At 35.7% G+C, this 22231-nt stretch overlaps 1 protein-coding gene across 12 annotated transcripts in view; it reads left to right on the forward strand.

The window, feature by feature from the left end:
* The window catches only part of BTBD10 (BTB domain containing 10), an 86147-nt gene that overhangs the window by 37969 nt on the left and 25947 nt on the right, over positions 1-22231 (forward strand). The window contains exon 1 of one of the 12 annotated variants that reach the window (XM_049649803.1): positions 20778-21846. The exons of the other annotated variants lie outside the window; for them this stretch is intronic. The gene's annotated coding sequence lies outside the window, so the exon portion shown is untranslated. Of the gene's footprint in view, positions 1-20777; positions 21847-22231 lie in introns of those variants that run through there. 12 annotated transcript variants of the gene reach the window in all.

The raw sequence follows: 22231 nt of genomic DNA on the forward strand, positions 1-22231 counted from the left end.
GTTGAGAGCTTCCCTTTTCAGTAATTAGCCTTTGTTCCTTGGGAAACTGACAATATACTAAGCAGAAAAAAAGCTTATAGAAAGGCTAATTGACAAAAGGGGGTGGGGCGGAAGATGAGAGAAATTTGCATTAAATTTGTTGAAAATAGACTTAGAAATTTGATAGCATTTCTTATATCATCACAGTTACTGACACTCAATGTAGAAATGGGAAACATTTTCTGTAAAGGGGTGAATAGTAAATATTTTTGACTCTGTGGACTACACAGTATCCATTATAATCACTCAGTTTTGCCATTATAGAGTGAAAACAGTCATAAAAATGTATAAACGAATGGGCATAGTTGTGTTTTAATAAAACTTTATTTACAAAATCAAGTAATGGGTTGCAGGTGGTCCATGAGTCATGGTTTTGAATCTCTTAACACCTTAAAAACTATAAACAGCTTACACAGATTAAGTGCTTAAAAATATATTAATATGAAATCATTTAAAAGGCTTAGTTAAAAAAACTAAAACATAAAATATACTTGTTATAGTAATAAAAACTTAGTTTTCCCCAAAATAAAAATAGGCTTTAAAATACTGCTTTTTTAAGGACAGGCTAATGGATAGGAACATCTAATGCAAAATTTACAAGGATGCTAACCTCACTTTTAAGAAACGGTATATGTTAAAAGCTTGATTGTTTAAAACACCTTATAAACTGTAAAGCTTTGTATCCCTGTACACACACACACACACACAGAGCAAAGAATAAGCAACCAGTGAAGGGAAATGCTTAGATATTATATGTACCCTGAAACTTCAGCTAAGTTCAACAAACATTAATAAGATGCACCAGGTTATGATGTTAGTTGCTGGAAGTGTTTAAATATAGGCAATATAATTGCTCAAACTAGGAAAGTGCTTTCACATAAGGTTGTAATATGTGTGTACTATATAAGGGTGCCACACAGAAATGAGTATCATTCACTTTATAGATATTTTACTTTTTGTGTATTTATTACAACTAGTTTCTCTTGGATACCAGCAGCAGTGCTTAGTAATATCAGTTACTTCTGAAGATTTTTTATGTATCATTTCCCTCCATTTTCTCTCTTCTCTCTGAACATATATTATTTGAATGTTGACCTCATTGATTAATTCTCTAATTTTCTCATCCTTTCTCTCTTTATTTTCTATATTTGTCTTTCATTCCCAATATTATCTTTCAGTTCTTCTAGTAATCCTTTAAAGCTTCTGCTGTTGTGTTTTGAATTTCTAAGACTGCTCATTCTCTATTTTTTTTAAAAACAATATCCCTCTCCTTGTTTTATGGTTATAATATTTTTTTCAAATCAGAGTTTATTAATTATTGTTTTGCTCTTTTTCTCTCTACATTGTCTGTTTTCTTTTTGTTATGTTTACTAAACTTTTTATTATGAAACAGTTTTAGATTTATAAGAAATCACAAAAATTGTGTAGAGTTCCTGGGTACTCTTCACCCAGCTTTCTTTAATGATAACATCTTACATAAGTGTAGTATATTAGCAAACCAGGAAATGAACATTGGTACAATACTATTAACTGTAGGCAGCAGTTTTTAGATAAACTTTTTTTTCTAGTATATATCCTGTGGTATTTTATCAAATACACAATTAGGAAACAGAACTGTTGCATCACCACAAGCAAACTCCTCCCTCCTGCTATCTCGTTAGCATCTGGCAACCCCTGACGTGTTCTCCATCATCATAATTTTGAGAATATTATATAAATGGAATCAGAGAGTATGTAAACTTTTGGGTTTGGGGTTTTTCATTGAGTATAATGCCTTTGGGTCCATTCACATTGTACATATCAGTAGTTCTTTTTTTTATTTCTGAGTACTACTCCATTGTATGGATATACCACAGTTTATCCCTTCAGAGATTGCAATACTGTTGGATTTTTCAAACTCTATACATACTACTTTACTATTTTCCCCCCCTGTAAGAGTTTTTTTAGTTTTACTGAACAAAATAAAAAAGACCCTTAAATTGCTCTTCAGTCCTTAGGAACTTCCTTGCCATTGGAATCTGTTGCCGAAATTGGAATTTTGAAACAAATTAGGTGGCAAGGTCATAAGCAGAGGTTCATACAAAATGAACATTCTGAAGCTTGATATAAATAGATACTTGCTTCTGAGAGTGACCATCTTAGTAAGATTTAATTTTGGCAGGAGGAGACTTACTGCCTGTTGATTTATCTTTTGCTTCAAAGCATGATTTTGAAGTTAAGTGAATAGTTGGTATAAAATAAGTCGGAAGCATAATTAGCTTATAAAGTTGCAAGATTTAAAAATGGAAGTATTTTCTTTTGGCAATAGGATTTGTGTTTAAGGTTGGTTTATTAGCGAGGTGCTGTGAGTGATATTATTGATGAAAATTGTGATCTTAGGGAATTCATGATTATGAATTCTGATTTGGGTTTCTTGTAGTAATTGTTGGTTAATAAATGCTGATCTGTGAGGTTTTCAAGCGGTGATCAGTTGGAGATGGTAATTGTTTTTAATCTTATTGTCTAAATGTTTATGGTTTCATGAGAACAAGAACCATGTTATGAGAGGAAATCCAAGAATCTATGTTGGTTAGTAAAAGAGAGTTTAGAATTTATTAGGAGAAAGGCATGACTTTTATTACTTAAGTGTAATTGAAATGACAAGTAGAAACTTCTGGGAGGATAGCCTTAAGCAAGCCATGTTTTAGCCAAGAGGCCAATTCTGGTGTAGAGTTTGATAAGTTTTGATATAGGTATGTACTTATGAAACATCACTGCAACCAATAAATGAACATATCCATCACACCCAAAAGTTTCCTTGAGGTCTTTTTTTTTTTTTTTTTTAAATATTGAAGTATAATTAACATACAATGCTGTATTAATTTCAGGCATGTAACATTGATTCAACAGTTCTTTACATTTCTCAGTGCTCACCACGATAAGTGTAGTCACCATCTGTTACCATACAACATTATTACTGCAATATTATTATTACTTTTTAAATTTTATTTATTTTGAAAGTGAGAGAGGGGCGCCTGGGTGGCGCAGTCGGTTAAGCGTCCGACTTCAACCAGGTCACGATCTCGCGGTCTGTGAGTTCGAGCCCCGCGTCAGGCTCTGGGCTGATGGCTCGGAGCCTGGAGCCTGTTTCAGATTCTGTGTCTCCCTCTCTCTCTGCCCCTCCCCCGTTCATGCTCTGTCTCTCTCTGTCCCAAAAATAAATAAAAAACGTTGAAAAAAAAAATTAAAAAAAAGAAAGTGAGAGAAAGAAAGAAAGGATGAGCAGGGGAGGGGCAGAGGGAAAGGGAAAGAGAATCCCAAGCAGGCTCCATGCTCCACGCTGAGCCTGATGGAGGGCTTGCTCTCTGAATGGCGAAATCACGACCTGAGCCAACTTAGTCACCCAGGTGCTCCTTCAATGTTGTTGACTATATTCTTTATGACGCACTTTCCATCTCTGTGATTTACAATTGTAAGTTTGGACCTTATGGGGTGCCTGGGTGGCACAGTCAGTTGGGCCTCCGACTTTGGCTCAGGTCATGATCTTGCGGTATGGTCTGTGAGTTTGAGCCCTGTGTTGGGCTCTGTGCTGATAGCTTAGAGTCTGGGGCCTGCCTTAGATTCTGTGTCTCCCTCTCTCTGCCCCTCCTCCATTTGCTCTCTTGTGTTCTCTCTCTCTAAAAAATAAGTCAAAACATAAAAACGTTTTTTAAAAATTAAAAAAATTGTAAGCTAGTACCTCTTGATCCCCATTATCTATTTCTCTCATTCCCTCTACCTACCTCCCTTCTGGCAACCACCAGTTCTCTGTGTTTCAGAATCTGCCTTTTGGTTTTTGTTTTTGTTTTTTAGATTCTACATATAAGTGGAATCATAAAATATTTGTCTTTCTCTTTCTGACTTACTTCACTTAGCACTATACCCTCTAGGTTCATTCATGTTGTTTCAAATGGCAAGATCTCATTCTTTTTATAGCCGAGTAGTATTCCATTATAGTATATACACTGCATTTTCTTTACCCATTCATCTATTGATGGATACTTGGGTCGCTTCCATGTCTTGGCTGTTGTAAGTAATGCTGTGATAAACATAGGGATGCGTGTGTCTTTTCTTCTTCCCTCCCTCCCTCCCTCCCTCCCTTCCTTCCTTCCTTCCTTCCCCTCCCTCCCTCTTTCTTTCTGATTATTTTATGTTATGTTATGTTATGTTATGTTTTATGTTATGTTATGTTATGTTATGTTATGTTATGTTATGTTATGTTTGAGAGAGACAGAGTGTGAGTGGGGCAGGGGCAGAGAGAAAGAGAGACAGAATCTGGAGCAGGCTCCAGGCTCTCAGCAAGCTGTCAGCACAGAGCCTGACGCGGGCCTCGAACCCACAAATCGTGAGATCGTGACCTGAGCCGAAGTCGGACGCTTAACCAACTGAGCCACCCAGGCGCCCCATCTTTCTGATTATATTTTTAACTAATCTCTATAGCAGTGTGGGGCTCAGACTTACAACCCTGAAATCAAGAGCTGCATCTACTGACTGAGCCAGCCAGGAGTCCCACAGATGGATATATCTTTTCAGTTCTGTTATTGTTTTCTTTGGGTAGTGGAATTGCTGGATCATATAGTATTTCTATTTTTAATTTTTGAGGAACTTCCACCACTGGTGTCCACAGTGCCTGTACCAATTTACATTCTCATCAACAGTCCATGAGGGTTCTTTTCTCTCCACATTTGTTAATTCTTTCTGGTTTTAGCCATTCTGATTGGTGTAAGGCGATACCTCATTGTGGTTTTAACTTGCATTTCCCTGATGATTAGCAATGCTGAACATCTTTTCATGTGCCTGTTGCCCATCTGTATGTATTCTTTGGAAAAATGTCTATTCAAGTCCTCTGCCTGTTTTTTAATCTGGTTATTTGTTTTTTTGTTTTGTTTTGTTTTTGTTTTTTTTTGTTTTTTTTGGGGGGGGTGTTGTAGAACTTCTTCATATGTTTTAGATATTAATCTCTTATTGGATATATCATTTGCCAGTATCTTTTCTTATTCAGTAGGTTATCTTTTGTTTTGTTGATGGTTTCCTTTGCTGTATGAAAGCTCTTCATTTTGGTACAGTTCCAATAGTTTAATTCTGTTTTTGTTTCCCTTACCTGGAGAGACATATCCATAAATGTGTTTGCTAAGGTTGATGTCCAAGAGATTACTGCCTGTGATTTCTTTTAGGAGTTTTGTCCATCTCACATTTAGGTCTTTAATCCATTTTGAGGTTATTTTTGTGTATGGGGTAAGAAAGTGGTTCAGTTTTATTCATTCGCATGTAGCTGTCCCGTTTTCCTAGCACCATTTATTGAAGAGACTTGTCTTTTCCCCATTGTATACTCTTGCCTCCTTTGTTGTAGATTAATTGAATATATAAGCATGGGTTTATTTCGGGGCTCTCAGTTCTGTTTCATTGGTCTGTGTGTCTTTGTGCTAGTACTATATACTGTTTTGATTACTGCAGCTGTGTAATGTATCTTGGAATCTGGGATTATGATACCTCCAGCTTTGTTGTTATTTTTCAAGATTGCTTTGGCTATTCAGGGTCTTTTGTGGTCCCATACAAATTTTAGTATTATTTGTTCTGGTTTTATGAAAAATGCTGTTGGTATTTTGATAGGGATTGCATTGAGTCTGTAGATTGTTTTTGGCAGTATGGACATTTTAATGATATTAATTCTTCCAACCTGTGAGCATGGAATAGATTTCCATTTGTGTTTGTCACTTTCACTTTCTCATCAGTGTTTCATAGTTTTCAAAGTACAGGTCTTTCACCTCCTTGGTTTATTCTAGGTATTTTATTCTTTTTGGTAAAGTTGTAAATGGGATTGTTTTAATTTCTCTTTCTGCTACTTTGTAGAAATGGAACAGATTTCTGTATATTGATTGTGTGTCTTGCAACTTTACTGTTAATATATCAGTTCTAATAGTTTTTTGGTGGAGTCTAGGGTTTTCTATATATAGTATCATGTCATCTACAAATAATGAGTTACTCTTCTTTACCAGTGGATGCCTTTTGTATCATTTTCTTGTCTGATTGCTGCAGCTAGGACTTGTACTATGTTGAATAAAAGTGCTAGGATCGCTTCTCGGCCTTTTGGCTAAGATCAAGTGTAAAAGTGCTAGGGTGGATATCTTCGTCTTGTTCCTAATCTGAAGACAGGCTCTCAGTTTTTTACCATTGAATATGATGTTAGCTGTGGGTTTTCCACATAAAGCTTTTATTATGTTGAAATACGTTCCACCTAAACCTGCTTTGTTGAGAATTTGTATCATGAATGGGTGTTGTATTTTGTCAAATGCTTTTTCTGAGATGATCATATGGTTTTTATCCTTTCTTTTGTTAATGTGATGTCACATTGATTTGCGAATATTGAACCACCCTTCCATACCTAAACTTTACTTGATTGTGGTGAATTGCTTTTTTAATGTTTTGTTGAATTCAGTTTGTTAATATTTTGTTGAGGATTTTTGCATCCATGTTTGTCAGAGATCATGGCCTGTAGTTGTCTTTTTCTGCAGTGTCTTTGCCTGGTTTTGGTATCAGGGTAATAATGCTGGCCTTGTAGAATGAATTTAAAAGTTTTTCTTTCTCTGCTATTTTTTTGGAATAGCTTGAGACGAATAAGTATCAGCTCTTCATGTTTGCTAGAACTTGCCTTTGAAAGTGTCTAGTCTTGTACTGTTGTTTGTTGGGAGTCTTTTGATTACTGATTCACTTTCTTTACTAGTAATTGGTCTGTTCAGGTTTTCTATTTCTTCCTGATTTTGGAAGATAATATGTTTCTAAGAATTTATCAATTTCTCCTAGATTGTCCAATTTATTGGCATGCTTCTTTGTATTTCTATGGTGTAAGTTGTTATTTCTCCTTTATTTCTGAAATATTTATTTGAGCCTTTATCTTTTTTTCTTGATGAGTCTGGCTAAAGGCTTATCAATGTTTATCTTTTCAAGGAATCAGCTCCTGGTTTCATTGATCTTTTACTTTTTAATCCTCTATTTCTGCTTTAATCTTTTCTTTCTGTTTTAATCTTTACTGTTTCCTTCCTTCTGCTAGCTTAGGGCTTTGGTTGTTCTTTTTTCTAGCTCCTAATTTTAGTTGTAAGGTTGAATTCTTTGTAAGGTTGAATTGTTTTGAGATTTTTCTTATTTCTTGATGTAGACCTGTGTTGCTGTAAATTTCTCCCTTAGAATTGCTTTACCTGTGTCCCAAAGGTTGTGGACCACTGTGTTTTCATTTTCATTTGTCTTTGTGTATTTTTTTATTTCTTCTTTGGTTTCTTGGTTGACCCATTCATTGCTTAGTAGCATGTTGTTTAGCCTCCATGTATGTGTGTTCTTTCCAGATTCCTTCTTGTGATTGCTTAAAAAAAATTTTTTTTAATGTTTGTTTATTTTTGAGAGAGAGAGAGAGCACAAGCCAGGTAGGGGCAGAGAGAGAGGGAGACACAGAATCCAAAGCAGACTGCAGACTCTAAGCTGTCAGCACAGAGCCCGACCCGGGGCTTGAACTCTCAAACCACGAGGTCATGACCTGAGCCAATGTTGGTCACTTAACCAACTGAGCCACCCAGGTGCTCCCCTAGAAAAATTGTTTTTAATGTGTATTTATTTTTGAGAGAGAGAGAGAGAGAGAGAGAAAACACAAGTGGGGGAGGGGCAGAAAGAGACACATACAGAATGTGAAGCAGTCTCTAGATTCTGAGCTGTCAGCACAGAGTCCAACACAGGGTTTGAACTCACGAACTGTGAGATCATAACCTGAGCTGAAGTCAGATGCTAGCCAACTGAACCACCTAGGCACCCTTTGTGATTGATTTCTAGTTTCATGCTGTTGTGGTTGGACAAGATGCTTAATATGATATCAGTCTTCTTAAATTTATTGACTTGTTTTATAGCCTAACATGATCTGTCTTGTAGAATGTTCCATGTGGACTTGAAAAGAATGTATATGTTGCTGGTTTTGGTTGGAATGTCCGTAAATATCTGTTATGTCCATCTTGCCTAATATGTCTTTCAATCACTGTTTCCTTGATTCTCTGTCTGGCTGATCTATATATTGATGTAAGTGGGGTGCCAAAGTCCCCTACTATTACTGTATTACTGTCAGTTTCTCTTTTTATGTCTTTTGATAATTGCTTTATGCATTTAGGTGCTACTCTGTTGGGTGTATAGATATTTACAATTGTTATATCCTCTTGTATTGTTCTCTTTATCATTACGTAGTGCCCTTCTTTTTCTCTTGCTACAGTCTGTTTTATTTTTTATTTTATTTCTATTTTTTGATATAGTCTGTTTTGAAGTCTCTTTTGTTTGTTATAAGGCACCTGGGCTTTTTTTTTTTTTTTTTTCACTCCCATTTGCATGGTATATGTTTTTCCAGCCCTTCTTCACTTTCAGTCTGTACATGGGTTTAGGTCTGAAGTGAGTCTCTTGTAGGCAGCATATAATGGGTATTGTTTTTCTTATCCATTCAGTCATCTAGTGTCTTTTAATTGGAATTTTTTTTTTCCATTTATATTTAAAGTAATTATTGATAGGTATGTACTTATTTGCTTTCCGGTTGTTTTTACAGTTTTTCTCTGTTCCTTTCTTTTTCTCTTGTTCTATTCCTTCCTGGTATGATGGTTTTCTTTAGTGTTATGCTTGGATTCCATTCTCTTTATTTTTTTGTGTATCTATTATAGGTTTTGGTTTGTGGTTACCATTATGTTCATATATAACATCTTACACATATAGCAGTTTATATTGAGTTAATGGTCACTTAAATTCAAACACATTCTAAAAGCATTAAATTTTTATTCCTCCTTCCACTTTTTAGGTATGTGATGTCATATTTACATCTTTTATTTTGTGTATGCCTTGACTGATTTTTGTGGATGTAATTTGTGGATGTAATTGTGTTTCAACCTCTGTGCTGCTTTTATAAATGATTAATCTACTACCTTTGTTACATGTTTGCTTTATCTATGGAATTTTCTCCTTTCATAATTTTCTTCTGGTTGTTGCCTTTTCTTTCTAATCAAAGAGTTCTGCTTGGGATCCCTTGTAACTCTTCCTTCTGCCTCTTTCAACACCCATATTCCATGCCCGTACAAGTACCACTTTATTTTCTGACACTGTACTTTAGTTTGTGTTTCCTAGAGTTTGATATAAATGTTCCCTTTTTTTGGATGGTGTAGTGATCTAGCTTCCTTCGCTCAGTATAATTTTGAACTTGACCCATGTTGTAATTTGTATTAATAATTTGTTTCTCCTTTTTGTTGAGTAGTATTCCATTGTATGCATACACCAAAATTGTTTATCCAGTTACCTGTTTATAGGCATTTAGGTTGTTTCCAATTTGGGGCTGTTACAAGTAAAGCAACTAACAATGTTTGTATCTTTTTATTGACATATACTTTTATTTCTTTTGGGTAAATAGGTAAGATGGAATGGCTGGGAGAATATATTTAACTTCTTAAGAAACTTTCATACTGTTTTCCAAAAACGGTTTTCAAAGTGGTGGTACCATTCTACATTATCATCAGGAATATGTGAGAGTTTGATTTTTACACAAATTCATCGACACTTGATATGGCCATTCCTTTTATTTAGCCATTCAAATAGATGTGAAATGGTGTTACATTGTGGTTTTAATTTGCATTTCTTTAAGAGTGATGATGTTCAGCATCTTTTCATGTCCTTAATTTTTTTTTCATCTGTATATCTCAAGTTTTTTTTTGCACATTACTTTGGGAGTTCTTCATATTCTAAATACGTGTTCTTTATCAGATACGTGATTTCATTCTCTTTTTTTTGGGGGGGGGTTATCATCATTAGATTTATTTTTTTTCTTTATTTTTTAATTTACATCCAAGCTAGTTAGCATATAGTGCAACAATGACTTCAGGAGTAGATTCTAATGCCCCTTACCTGTTTAACCCATCTCCCCTCCCACAGCCCCTCCAGTAACCCTCTGTTTGTTCTCCCTGTTTAAGAGTCTCTTATGTTTTGTCCCCCTCCCTGTTTTTATATTATTTTTGCTTCCCTTCCCTTATGTTCATCTGCTCTGTATCTTAAAGTCCTCATATGAGTGAAGTTATATATTTGTCTTTCTCTGACTAATTTCGTTTAGCATAATACCCTCTAATTCCATCCACATAGTTGCAAATGCAAGATTTCATTCTTTTTGATTGCCGAGTAATACTCCATCGTGTATATATATGACATCTTCTTTGTCCATTCATCCATCGATGGACATTTGGGCTCTTTCCATACTTTGGCTGTTGTTGATAGTGCTGCTGTAAACATTGTGGTATGTATGCCCCTTTGAAACAGCATACCTGTACCCCTTGGATAAATACCTAATAGTGCAATTGTTGGGTTGTAGGGTAGTTCTATTTTTAATTTTTTTGAGGAACCTCCATACTGTTTTCCAGGGTGGCTGCACCAGTTTGCATTTCCACCAGCAGTGCAAACGAAATCCTTTCTTCCACATCCTTGCCAACATCTGTTGTTGCCTGAGTTAGTGTTAGCTATTCTGACAGGTGTGAGGTATCTCATTGTGGTTTTGATTTGTATTTCCCTGATGATGAGTATATTGAGCATTTTTTCATGTGTTTGTTGGCCATCGGGATGTTTTCTTTGGAGAAGTGTCTATTAATGTCTTTTGCCGATGTCTTCACTGGATTATTTGTTTTTTGGGTGTTGGGTTTAATAAGTTCTTTATAGATTTTGGATACTAACCCTTTATCTGATAGGTCATTTGCAAATGTCTTCTCCCATTTTGTCAGTTGCCTGTTAGTTTTGCTGATTGTTTCCTTCCACTGTGCAGAAGCTTTTTATTTTGATGAGGTCCCAATAGTTCATTTTTGCTTTTGTTTCCCTTGCCTCCGGAGACGTGTTGAGTAAGAAGTTGCTGCGGCCAAGTTATAGAGGTTTTTGCCGGCTTTCTCCTCAAGGATTTTGATGGCTTCCTGTCTTAGGTTTAGGTCTTTCATCCATTTTGAGTTTATTTTTGTGTATGGTGTAAGAAAGTGGTTTAGGTTCATTTTTCTGCATGTTGCTGTCCAGTTTTCCCAGCACCACTTGATGAAGAGATTGTCTTTATTCCATTGGATATTCTTTCCTGCTTTGTCAAAGATTAGTTGGCCACAGGTTGGTGGGTCCATTTCTGGGTTCTCTATTCTGTTCCATTGATTTGAGTGTTTTTGTGCCAATACCATACTGTCTTGATGATTACAGCCTTGTAATACAGCTTGAAGTCCGGGATTGTGATGCCTCCTGCTTTGGTTTTCTTTTTCAAGATTGCTTTGGCTATTCGGAGTCTTTTCTGGTTCCATACAAATTTTAGGATTGTTTCTTCTAGCTCTCTGAAGAATGCTGGTGTTATTTTGATAGGGATTGCATTGAATATGTAGATTGCTTTGGGTGGTATTGACATTTTAACAATATTTGTTTTTCCTATCCAGGAGCATGGAATATTTTTCCTTTTTTTTTTGTGTGTGTGTCTTTTTCAACTTCTTTCATAAGCTTTCTATAGTTTTCGGTGTATAGATTTTTCACCTCTTTGGTTAGAGTTATTCCTGGGTATTCTATGGTTTTTGGTGCAATTGTAAATGGGATCAATGCCTTGATTTCTCTTTCCGTTGCCACATTATTGGTGTATAGGAATGCAACTGATTTCTGTGCATTGATTTTATATCCTGCAACATTGCTGAATTCATGGATTAGTTCTAGCAGTTTTTGGGTGGAATCTTTTAGGTTTTCCATATAGAATATCATGTCATCTGCGAAGAGTGAAAATTTGACCTCCTCCTGGCTGATTTGGATGCCTTTCATTTCTTTGTGTTGTCTGATTGCTGAGGCTAGGACTTCCAATACTATGTTGAAAAACAGTGGTGAGACTGGACATCCCTGTCTTGTTCATGACCTTAGGGGGAAAGCTCTCAGTTTTTCCCCATTGAGGATGATATTAGCATTGGCTCGTTCATATATGGCTTATATAATCTCAAGGTATGATCCTTCTATCCCTACTTTCTTGAGGGTTTTTTATCTAGAAAGGATACTGTATTTTGTCAGATGCTTTCTCTGCATCTATTGAGAGGATCATGTGGTTCTTGTCTTTTCTTTTATTGATATGATGTATCACATTGATTGTTTTGCGGATATTGAACCAGCCCTGCATCTTAGGTATAAATCCCACTTAGTCGTGGTGAATAATTTTTTTAAATGTATTGTTGGATCTGGTTGGCTAGTATCTTGTTGAGGATTTTTGCATCATCAAGGAAATTGGTCTATAGTTCTCCTTTTTAGTGGGGTCTTTGGTTTTGGAATCAAGGTAATGCTGGCTTCATAGAATGAGTTTGGAAGTTTTCCTTCCATTTTTATTTTTTGGAACAATGGAATTCCTCTGGAAAGCCATCTGGCCCTGGACTCTTGTTTTTTAGGAGATTTTTCATTACTAATTCTATATCTTTACTGGTTATGGATCTGTTCAAATTTTCTCTTTCTTCTTGTTTCAATTTTGGTAGTTTATATGTTTCTAGAAATTTGTCCATTTCTTCCAGATTTCCCATTTTATTGGTGTAAAATTGCTTGTAATATTCTTATTATTGGTATTTCTGCTGTGTTGGTTGTGATCTCTCCTCTTTCATTCTTGATTTTATTTGGGTCCTTTCCTTTATCTTTTTGATCAGACTGGCTGGGGTTTTATCAGTTTTGTTAATTCTTTCAAAAAACCAGCTTCTGGTTTCATTCTGTTTTTTGTTTGTTTGTTTGTTTTTTTTTTTTTGGTTTTTTTGGTTTTGATAGCATTGATTTCTGCTCTGATCTTTATTATTTCCTGTGTTCTGGTTTTGGGTTTTATTTGCTGTTACTTTTCCAGCTCTTTAAGGTCGTGATTTCATTCTCTTAAGTGAGAATGAAATTTTGCTCTTTGGAAGAGTGAAAGTTTTTAATTTTGATGTAATCCCAGTCCATCAATTTATTAATGAACTGTGCTTTTTTTCCCCCATCAGAGTTTTATAATTTTAGGTTTTGGATTTAGGGTTGTGATCCATTTTGACTTCACATTTTGTATATGATGCAAACTTTAGATCAGAGTTCTCCCTTTCCTACAACTCCCCCCCCCACCCCCCTTTCTAGGTGCTGGCAGTGGAATATACATTTATATTCATTCGTTTCAGCACTATGTGATCAAAAGACTCTTGAATTAACTTTGAACCCTTATTGAAAATGTGTTGTCTATGTATGTATGTGGGCCCTTGCCTGATTTATTGATCTAGTTATCTGTCATCATGCCAGTAGCATCCTGTGTTCATTCCTATAGCTTTATAATAAGCCTTGAAATTAGGTTGTGTTACTGTTCCATATCTGTTCTTTTAAAAAGTTACATAGACTATTGTAGTTCCTTTGTTTGTCTGTATGAATTTTTAAAATCAATTTGTCACTTTCGAGTAAGAAACCTCAGTTTTTTATTAGAATCATAGTGTATCTGGAAGCTTGAAATCAACCACAGGAAAAAGTCTGGAAAACCTCCAAAAGCATGGAGGTTAAAGAACACCCTACTAAAGAATGAATGGGTCAGCCAGGCAATTAGAGAAGAAATGAAAAAATACATGGAAACAAATGAAAATGAAAATACAACAATCCAAACGCTTTGGGATGCAGCGAAGGCAGTCCTGAGAGGAAAATACATTGCAATCCAGGCCTATCTCAAGAAACAAGAAAAATCCCAAATACAAAATCTAACAGCACACCTAAAGGAAATAGAAGCAGAACAGCAAAGACAGCCTAAATCCAGCAGAAGAAGAGAAATAATAAAGATCAGAGCAGAAATAAACAATATAGAATCTAAAAAAAACAGTAGAGCAGATCAATGAAACCAAGAGTTGGTTTTTTGAAAAAATAAACAAAATTGATAAACCTCTAGCCAGGCTTCTCAAAAAGAAAAGGGAGATGACCCAAATAGATAAAATCATGAATGAACATGGAATTATTACAACCAATCCCTCAGAGATACAAGCAATTATCAGGGAATACTATGAAAAATTATATGCCAACAAACTGGACAACCTGGAAGAAATGGACAAATTCCTAAGCACCCACACGCTTCCAAAACTCAATCAGGAGGAAATAGGAAGCTTGAACAGACCCATAGCCAGTGAAGAAATTGAATCAGTCATCAAAAATCTCCCAACAAATAAGAGTCCAGGACCAGATGGCTTCCCAGGGGAGTTCTACCAAACATTTAAAGCAGAGATAATACCTGTCCTTCTCAAGCTTTCCAAAAAATAGAAAGGGAAGGAAAACTTCCAGACTCATTCTATGAAGCCAGCATTACTTTGATTCCTAAACCAGACAGAGACCCAGTAAAAAAAGAGAACTATAGGCCAATATCCCTGAAGAATATGGATGCAGAAATTCTCAATAAGATACTAACAAATCAAATTCAACAGCATATAAAAAGAATTATTCACCATGATCAAGTGGGATTCATTCCTGGGCTGCAGGGCTGGTTCAACATTCGCAAATCAATCAATGTGATACATCACATTAATAAAAGAAAAGATAAGAACCATATGATCCTGTCAATCGATGCAGAAAAGGCCTTTGACAAAATTCAGCAACCTTTCTTAATAAAAACCCTCGAGAAAGTCGGGATAGAAGGAACATATTTAAGATCATAAAAGCCATTTATGAAAATCCCACAGCTAACATCATCCTCAATGGGGAAAAACTGAGAGCTTTTCCCCTGAGATCAGGAACACGACAGGGATGTCCACTCTCACCGCTGTTGTTTAACATAGTGTTGGAAGTGCTAGCATCAGCAATCAGACAACAAAAGGAAATCAAAGGCATCAAAATTGGCAAAGATGAAGTTAAGCTTTCACTTTTTGCAGATGACATGATATTTTACATGGAAAATCCGACAGACTCCACCAGAAGTCTGCTAGAACTGATACATGAATTTAGCAAAGTTGCAGGATTCAAAATCAATGTCCAGAAATCAGTTTAATTCTTATACACTAATAATGAAGCAACAGAAAGAAAGAAAATAAAGAAAACAGAAAGAAAAATAAAGAAACTGATTCCATTCACAATTGCATCAAGAAGCATAAAATACCTAAGAATAAATCTAACCAAAGATGTAAAAGATCTGTATGCTGAAAACTATAGAAAGCTTATGAAGGAAATTGAAGAAGATATAAAGAAATGGAAAAACATTCCGTGCTCATGGATTGGAAGAATAAATATTGTCAAAATGTCAATACTACCCAAAGCTATCTATACATTCAATGCAATCCCAATCAAAATTGCACCAGCATTCTTCTCGAAGCTAGAACAAGCAATCCTAAAATTTGTATGGAACCACAAAAGGCCCTGAATAGCCAAAGTAATTTTGAAGAAGACCAAAGCAGGAGGCATCACAATCCCAGACTTTAGCCTCTACTACAAAGCTGTAATCATCAAGACAGCATGGTATTGGCACAAAAACAGACACATAGATCAATGGAATAGAATAGAAACCTCAGAATTAGACCCACAAAAGTATGGCCAACTAATCTTTGACAAATAGATCTTGGAAAGATCTTTGACAAATATTCTTGGAAAGAATGGAAAAAAGACAGTCTCTTTAACAAATGGTGCTGGGAGAACTGGACAGCAACATGCAGAAGGATGAAACTAGACCACTTTCTTACACCATTCACAAAAATGAACTCAAAATGGATAAAGGACCTGAATGTGAGACAGGAAACCATCAAAACCCTAGAGGAGAAAGCAGGAAAAGACCTCTCTCACCTCAGCCGTAGCAATTTCTTACTTGACACATCCCCAAAGGCAAGGGAATTAAAAGCAAAAATGAACTACTGGGACCTTATGAAGATAAAAAGCTTCTGCACAGCAAACAACCAACAAAACTAAAAGGCAACCAACGGAATGGGAAAAGATATTTGCAAATGACATATCAGACAAAGGGCTAGTATCCAAAATCTATAAAGAGCTCACCAAACTCCATACCCGAAAAACAAATAACCCAGTGAAGAAATGGGCAGAAAACATGAACAGACACTTCTCTAAAGAAGACATCCGGATGGCCAACAGGCACATGAAAAGATGCTCAACATCGCTCCTCATCAGGGAAATACGAATCAAAACCACACTCAGATATCACCTCACGCCAGTCAGAGTGGCCAAAATGAACAAATCAGGAGACTATAGATGCTGGAGAGGATGTGGAGAAACGGGAACCCTCTTGCACTGTTGGTGGGAATGCAAATTGGTGCAGCCACTCTGGAAAACAGTGTGGAGGTTCCTCAAAAAATTAAAAGTAGACCTACCCTATGACCCAGCAATAGCACTGCTAGGAATTTACCCAAGGGATACAGGAGTACTGATGCATAGGGGCACTTGTACCCCAATGTTTATAGCAGCACTCTCAACAATAGCCAAATTATGGAAAGAGCCTAAATGTCCATCAACTGATAAATGGATAAAGAAATTGTGGTTTATACACACAATGGAGTACTACGTGGCAATGTGAAAGAATGAAATATGGCCCTTTGTAGCAACATGGATGGAACTGGAGAGTGTTATGCTAAGTGAAATAAGCCATACAGAGAAAGACGGATACCATATGGTTTCATTCTTTATTTTTGGGACAGAGAGAGACAGAGCATGAACGGGGGAGGGGCAGAGAGAGAGGGAGACACAGAATCGGAAACAGGCTCCAGGCTCCGAGCCATCAGCCCAGAGCCTGACGTGGGGCTCGAACTCACGGCATATGGTTTCATTCTTATGTGGATCCTGAGAAACTTAACAGAAACCCATGGGGGAGGGGCAGGAAAAAAAAAAAAAGAGGTTTGAGTGGGAGAGAGCCAAAGCATAAGAGACTCTTAAAAATTGAGAACAAACTGAGGGTTGATGGGGGGTGGGAGGGAGGGGAGGGTGGGTGAGGGGTATTGAGGAGGGCACCTTATGGGATGAGCACTGGGTGTTGTATGGAAACCAATTTGACAATAAACTTCATATATTGAAAAAAAAAAAGATCTGTAGATCAGCTTGTGGGGAGAATTGCTATCTTAACAATATTGAATTATTTGACTTGTGACCATGGTAAATTTTTCCATTTATTTAGGTCTTTTTAAATTACTCCCAGCAATGTTTTTGTAGTTTTTGGCATCTTTGGTCAGATTTATCCTTATATATTTCAAGTTTTTAATTCTATTGTAAATAGTGTTGTTTTAAAATTTCAATTTCTGGTTATTTTGTTGCTAGTATAGAGACGGTTGAACAACATGGATCTAAACTGTGTGGGACTACTTACACGTGGATTTTTGTTTTTCTCAATAAGTATACATACAGTGCTGTAAATGTATTTCCTGTTCCTTATGATTTTCTTAACGTTTTCTTTAGCTTACTTTATTATAATATACATATAACATACAAAATATGTTTTAATCAACTGTTTATAGGTAAGGCTTTTGGTGAACAGTAGGCTATTAAATTTTGGAGGAGTCAGAAGTTGTACGCAGATTTTCATTTGTGCATGGGTTGGTTCCCTGTGTAACCTTGTTAATAAACTCATTAGTTCTAGTAACTTTTTGTACTAGACTCTACAATCGATGATTATATTGTCTGCATATAAGGTTGGCTTTACTTCTTTTCCAATCTGTGTGCCTTCAATGTCTTTTTCTTGACATATTTCTCTGGCTAGAATCTTTCGTACATTGGTGAATAAAAGTGGTGAGAGTGGACATCTTTGTATAAGTATGATGTTGGTTGTAGGTTTTCCATAAATATCTTTTGTCCAGTTCATGAAATTCTGTTGTATTCCTACTTTTGCTGAGAGGTGGGTTTTTCTTTTTCTTTCCCTAATCAGGAATGGGTTTTGTATTTTGCCAAATGTATTTTGTATGTTTAGTGAGATACAGATTTTTCTTCATTAATTTGTTAATATGGTGAATTATATTGATTGAGGAAAGAGTCTTTTATTGAAGTATAATTGACATAGTAATTGATTTTGAGTATTCAAACAATCATGCATTTTTAGGATGAATCTCATTAGATCATGATGTGACATTTGTATATATTGCTCTATTTGGCTTATTAAAATTTTGTTGAAAATATGCATATTCTGAGGGATGTCAGTTTTTAGTTTTCTTGTAAGGCTTTGTCTGGTTTTGGTACCTAGGTAATGCTGACCTCATAGAATGAATTAGGACATATGTTTTCTTCAGTTTTCTGGAGGAGTTTATGTAGGTATTAGTGTTATATCTCTCAAGTGCTTGGCGAAGTTCGTCAGTGAAGCCATCTGGGCCTGGAGTTTTCTTAGAGGGAAAGTTCTTAACTGCAAATTCAATTTCTGTAATAGAAATAGAGCTATGCACCTTATCTGTTTCTTCTGGAGTGAGTTTTGGTAGTTTGGAATTTGAGCAGTTTTTCAAAGTTGATGAATTTATTTGCATAAAGTTATTTATAATATTCTTCTATTACTCTTTAAATATAGGTGACCTTTGTAGAATGTCAATTTTCTCATTTCTGATACTCGAAATTTGTATCTTATTTTTTTCCCAGTCTGGCTAAAGGTTTATAAATTTGTTCCCCCCCAAAGAAATTAGGTTTTGTTTTCATTGATTTTACCTATTCTTTTTCTGTGTTCTATTAATTCTGCTTTGTACTCTGAGCTTTATTACTGATTTTTATACTTTGGGTTTGATTTAGTCTTTGTTTTGTTTCTTTTTCTTGTTTTAAATGTTTGTTTATTTACTATTTTTGGGGGGTGGGGGTGGAGCACAAACAGAGGTGGGTCAGAGAGAGAGAGGGAGACACAGAATCTGAAGCAGGTCCAGGTCTGGGCTGTCAGCACAGAGCCTGACAGGGGGTTCGAAACCACAGACCATGAAATCATGACCTGAGCCGTAACTGGATGCTTAACCAACTGAGCCACCCAGGCACCCCTAGTTTTGTTGAGTTTCTTAAGGTGAAACTGAGGTGGTTTTTTTTTTTTTTTTTTAGAACTTTCTTTTTTTTTTTTTCTAATGTAGACGTGTAATGCTATAATTTGCTCCCTAACCACTGCTATAATGTCGTGCCATTCTACAAATTTTGATTATGTTGGGGTTTTTTTACTTGAACATTTTCCATTTTCCCTTTTGCTTCTTTGCCCCATGGGTTATTTAAAAGATGTTATGTAATTTCCAAATATTTGGGAAATTTCCATATATCGTTCTGTTACTAAATTTTAATCTAATTCCATTGTAATCAGAGGACATATTGTATGTGTTTAAATTCTTTTAAATTTATCGGGACTTGTTTTGGTGCCCAGAATATAGTCTGTCTTGGTAAATGTTTTGTGTGGATGTGAAACACATGAAGTTTTTGCTCTTACTGGGTTAAATGTTCTATAAATGTCAATTAGGTCAAGGCAGTTATTAGTGTTCAAATTGTATTCATCTTTCTGATTTTCTGCCTACTTCCTCCATTAAGTATTAGAAGGAGAGTATTGAAATCTCTGGTCATAATTGTGGAGTTCTTGTAATTTTATATTTGTAGTTTTTGCTTCATGTATCTTGAAGCTCTGTTATGAGGCAGAAGGACTTTTGGGACATGCTTTTATTTGTTTTATTTTTTATTTAATTTTTTGAGAGAGCATGAGTGGGGGAGAGGGGCAGAGGGAAAGAGAGAATCCCAAGCAGCCTGTATGACCAGCATGGAGTCCAATGCAGAGGAGCTTGATCCCATAGACCTGGGATCATGACCTGAGCTGAAATCAAGATTTGGAAGCTCAACTAACTGAGCCACTCAGGCACCCCTGGGATGTGCTTTTAATGAATATGTTCCTTTATTCTTATGAAATGCCTTGGTCATGTTCTTTGTTCTGTGGTCTGCTTTGTCTGATATTAACATAGCTACTTTTGCTTACTCTTGATTAGTGTTTACAATGTTTTATCTTTCATTATCCATTAATATTGTACCTCTTTGTAGCTTTATATTTAAAGTGTGTTTCATGTAGGCAGCATATAGATGGGTCTGACTTATGTATCCAGTGTAATGATAATCTTTTGTGGGTTGGGCCACTTACATTTAATGTAATGATAGATATGATTAAGGTTAAGTCTGTCATCTTGCTGTTTATTTTCTATTTGTCCCATTTGTTCTTGTGTCCCCATCCTCCCCCTTTTTCCTTTGCCCTGTTTTAGATTAATTGTATTTTTTTTTTTTTTTTTACAGTTTTGTTTCCTCTTTTGTTGGCTTATTAGCTGTAATTCTTTATTTCTCTACTTTAGTGGTTGCTTTAGGGCTTATAATACACATCTTTATTAGCCTATCTTCAAATGATATTACAGAACACAAGAAATGGTTTAAGAGCCACAGTAGTGTACTTCTGTGTCTCTCCTCCCAAACTATGCTATTATAGTTATATGTGTATGCTATAAACCACATGCTGTATTACAATTATTGTTTAATCCTTTAAAGAGATTTAAACAATTAAAAAAGCCTATATCTTCCCAGACAGTTATTATTTCCAGTGTTCTTCATTCCTTTGTGTAGATTCATATTTTCATCTAGCATTACTTTTTCTTCTAACAGGCTTCCTATAACTCTTCTTAATAATGCAGGTCTGCTCATGATGAATTCATTCATCTTTGTGTGTTTGCCTGAAAATTCATTCCCCCCCCCCTTTATTTTTTATTCATTTATCTACTTATTAAAGTGTATTTATTTTGAGAGAAACAGAGACTGTGTTAACAGGGAAGGGGCAGAGAGAGGCAGGGAGAATCCCAAGTAGTCTCTGTACTGTCAGAGTGAGCCCAATGTGGGGCTCGATTTCATGAACCTTGAGGTCATGCCCTGAGCCGAAATCAAGAGTCAGATGCTTAACCAACTGAGCCACCCAGGTGCCCCTGGAAACTCGAAGACCGTAATTTGGAGCAGTTATCTCCTTTGTTTTTGATCTTTCAGGGATCACTTTCTTTGCTGATATGCTGTGTCTTGCAAACCATTGTTTTATATATTTTATCCATTTCGGTAATTTTTCCAGATAGGAAAGTAAATGCAGTCCTTGTTATTTTGTCTTGACTAGAAATAGATGTCAGTCACATATCTCCAACTCTTTTAAATGCAGCATGAAGCAGACTTATCCCCTCTGAACTTGCTTGTCCTCATTTTCTTTTACACATGTTAATTATTTTTGCCCTTGGAGTGCTTTTCTGATCTAAAATTATTTAATTAAATAAAGTAGGACATCATTAGTCTTCCATGGCATCTGGTTTTGAAGATCTGATTCAGAGTACATTCCACTTGGGAATGAAAAGAAAGAATGGAAGTGTATTATGACAACTTTTGTATTTATTTAAAGTCTATACAGTTTAGAAGAAAAGCCAGTATTTTAGCAGAATGCTTAGTAGTATTTAATGTTTCAGTTACAGGGATATCTGGTGGAAACGTTTTTTCAATTAATCAGTCTGCTTGGCCCTTGCTCAAACTGAAATTTGTCCTGCATTTGCCTTAGTTGTAGTTGTTGTATATACCATATCCATTAGATTATCAGTTAGATTCATATTTTGAAAATGTGCTTCTTGACACATTTAAAACTTAACTGCTAGAATAATTTGAGGAGTTAATTTTTTCAATATATAATCCTTCCGTTATTGTAGATTGCTTTCTTTTTCCTACTTTAGGACATAAACCAGAAAGTCCATTGTTTCTACTCTAAGGTTTTTACCATGAATGCAGTAGAATATTTTCTATTCGAAGAAAAAATACGTTTCAAAGATGCAATCCTACTCTGATCTCTTTCACTGAAAGAAGGTGGTAGTACAATTTTTTATTTTTTCTATAGGTTTATGAAAGACAACTGACAAAGGGTGATAGGTTGTCTTTATTTTCCTACAAGTAACTCTTAGGGTAAATGCAAAAATTGGCCTTATCTTTTATCTTTGTAGTCTGTTACAATGAGGTGATGACTGATTTTCATAATGAAAGAAACCAGTAAAATAACAAAGAATTATAGGTAATAGGCCAAGAGAGGAGATGACCCTGAAGCACTATGGAATTTAAAATGAAATCAAGAAGATTAAATTTTAATTAGTGTGGTTTCAGTGATGGAGTGCAGGGTAATATTATGGAGGGGGCCCTGGAATGAATCAAAAGGCTTGAGTTACAGTGTTACTAGCATATCTACTAAATATCTCGT

The sequence above is a fragment of the Panthera uncia genome, chromosome D1 (assembly GCF_023721935.1).
Source record: "Panthera uncia isolate 11264 chromosome D1, Puncia_PCG_1.0, whole genome shotgun sequence".
Lineage (NCBI taxonomy): Eukaryota > Metazoa > Chordata > Mammalia > Carnivora > Felidae > Panthera > Panthera uncia.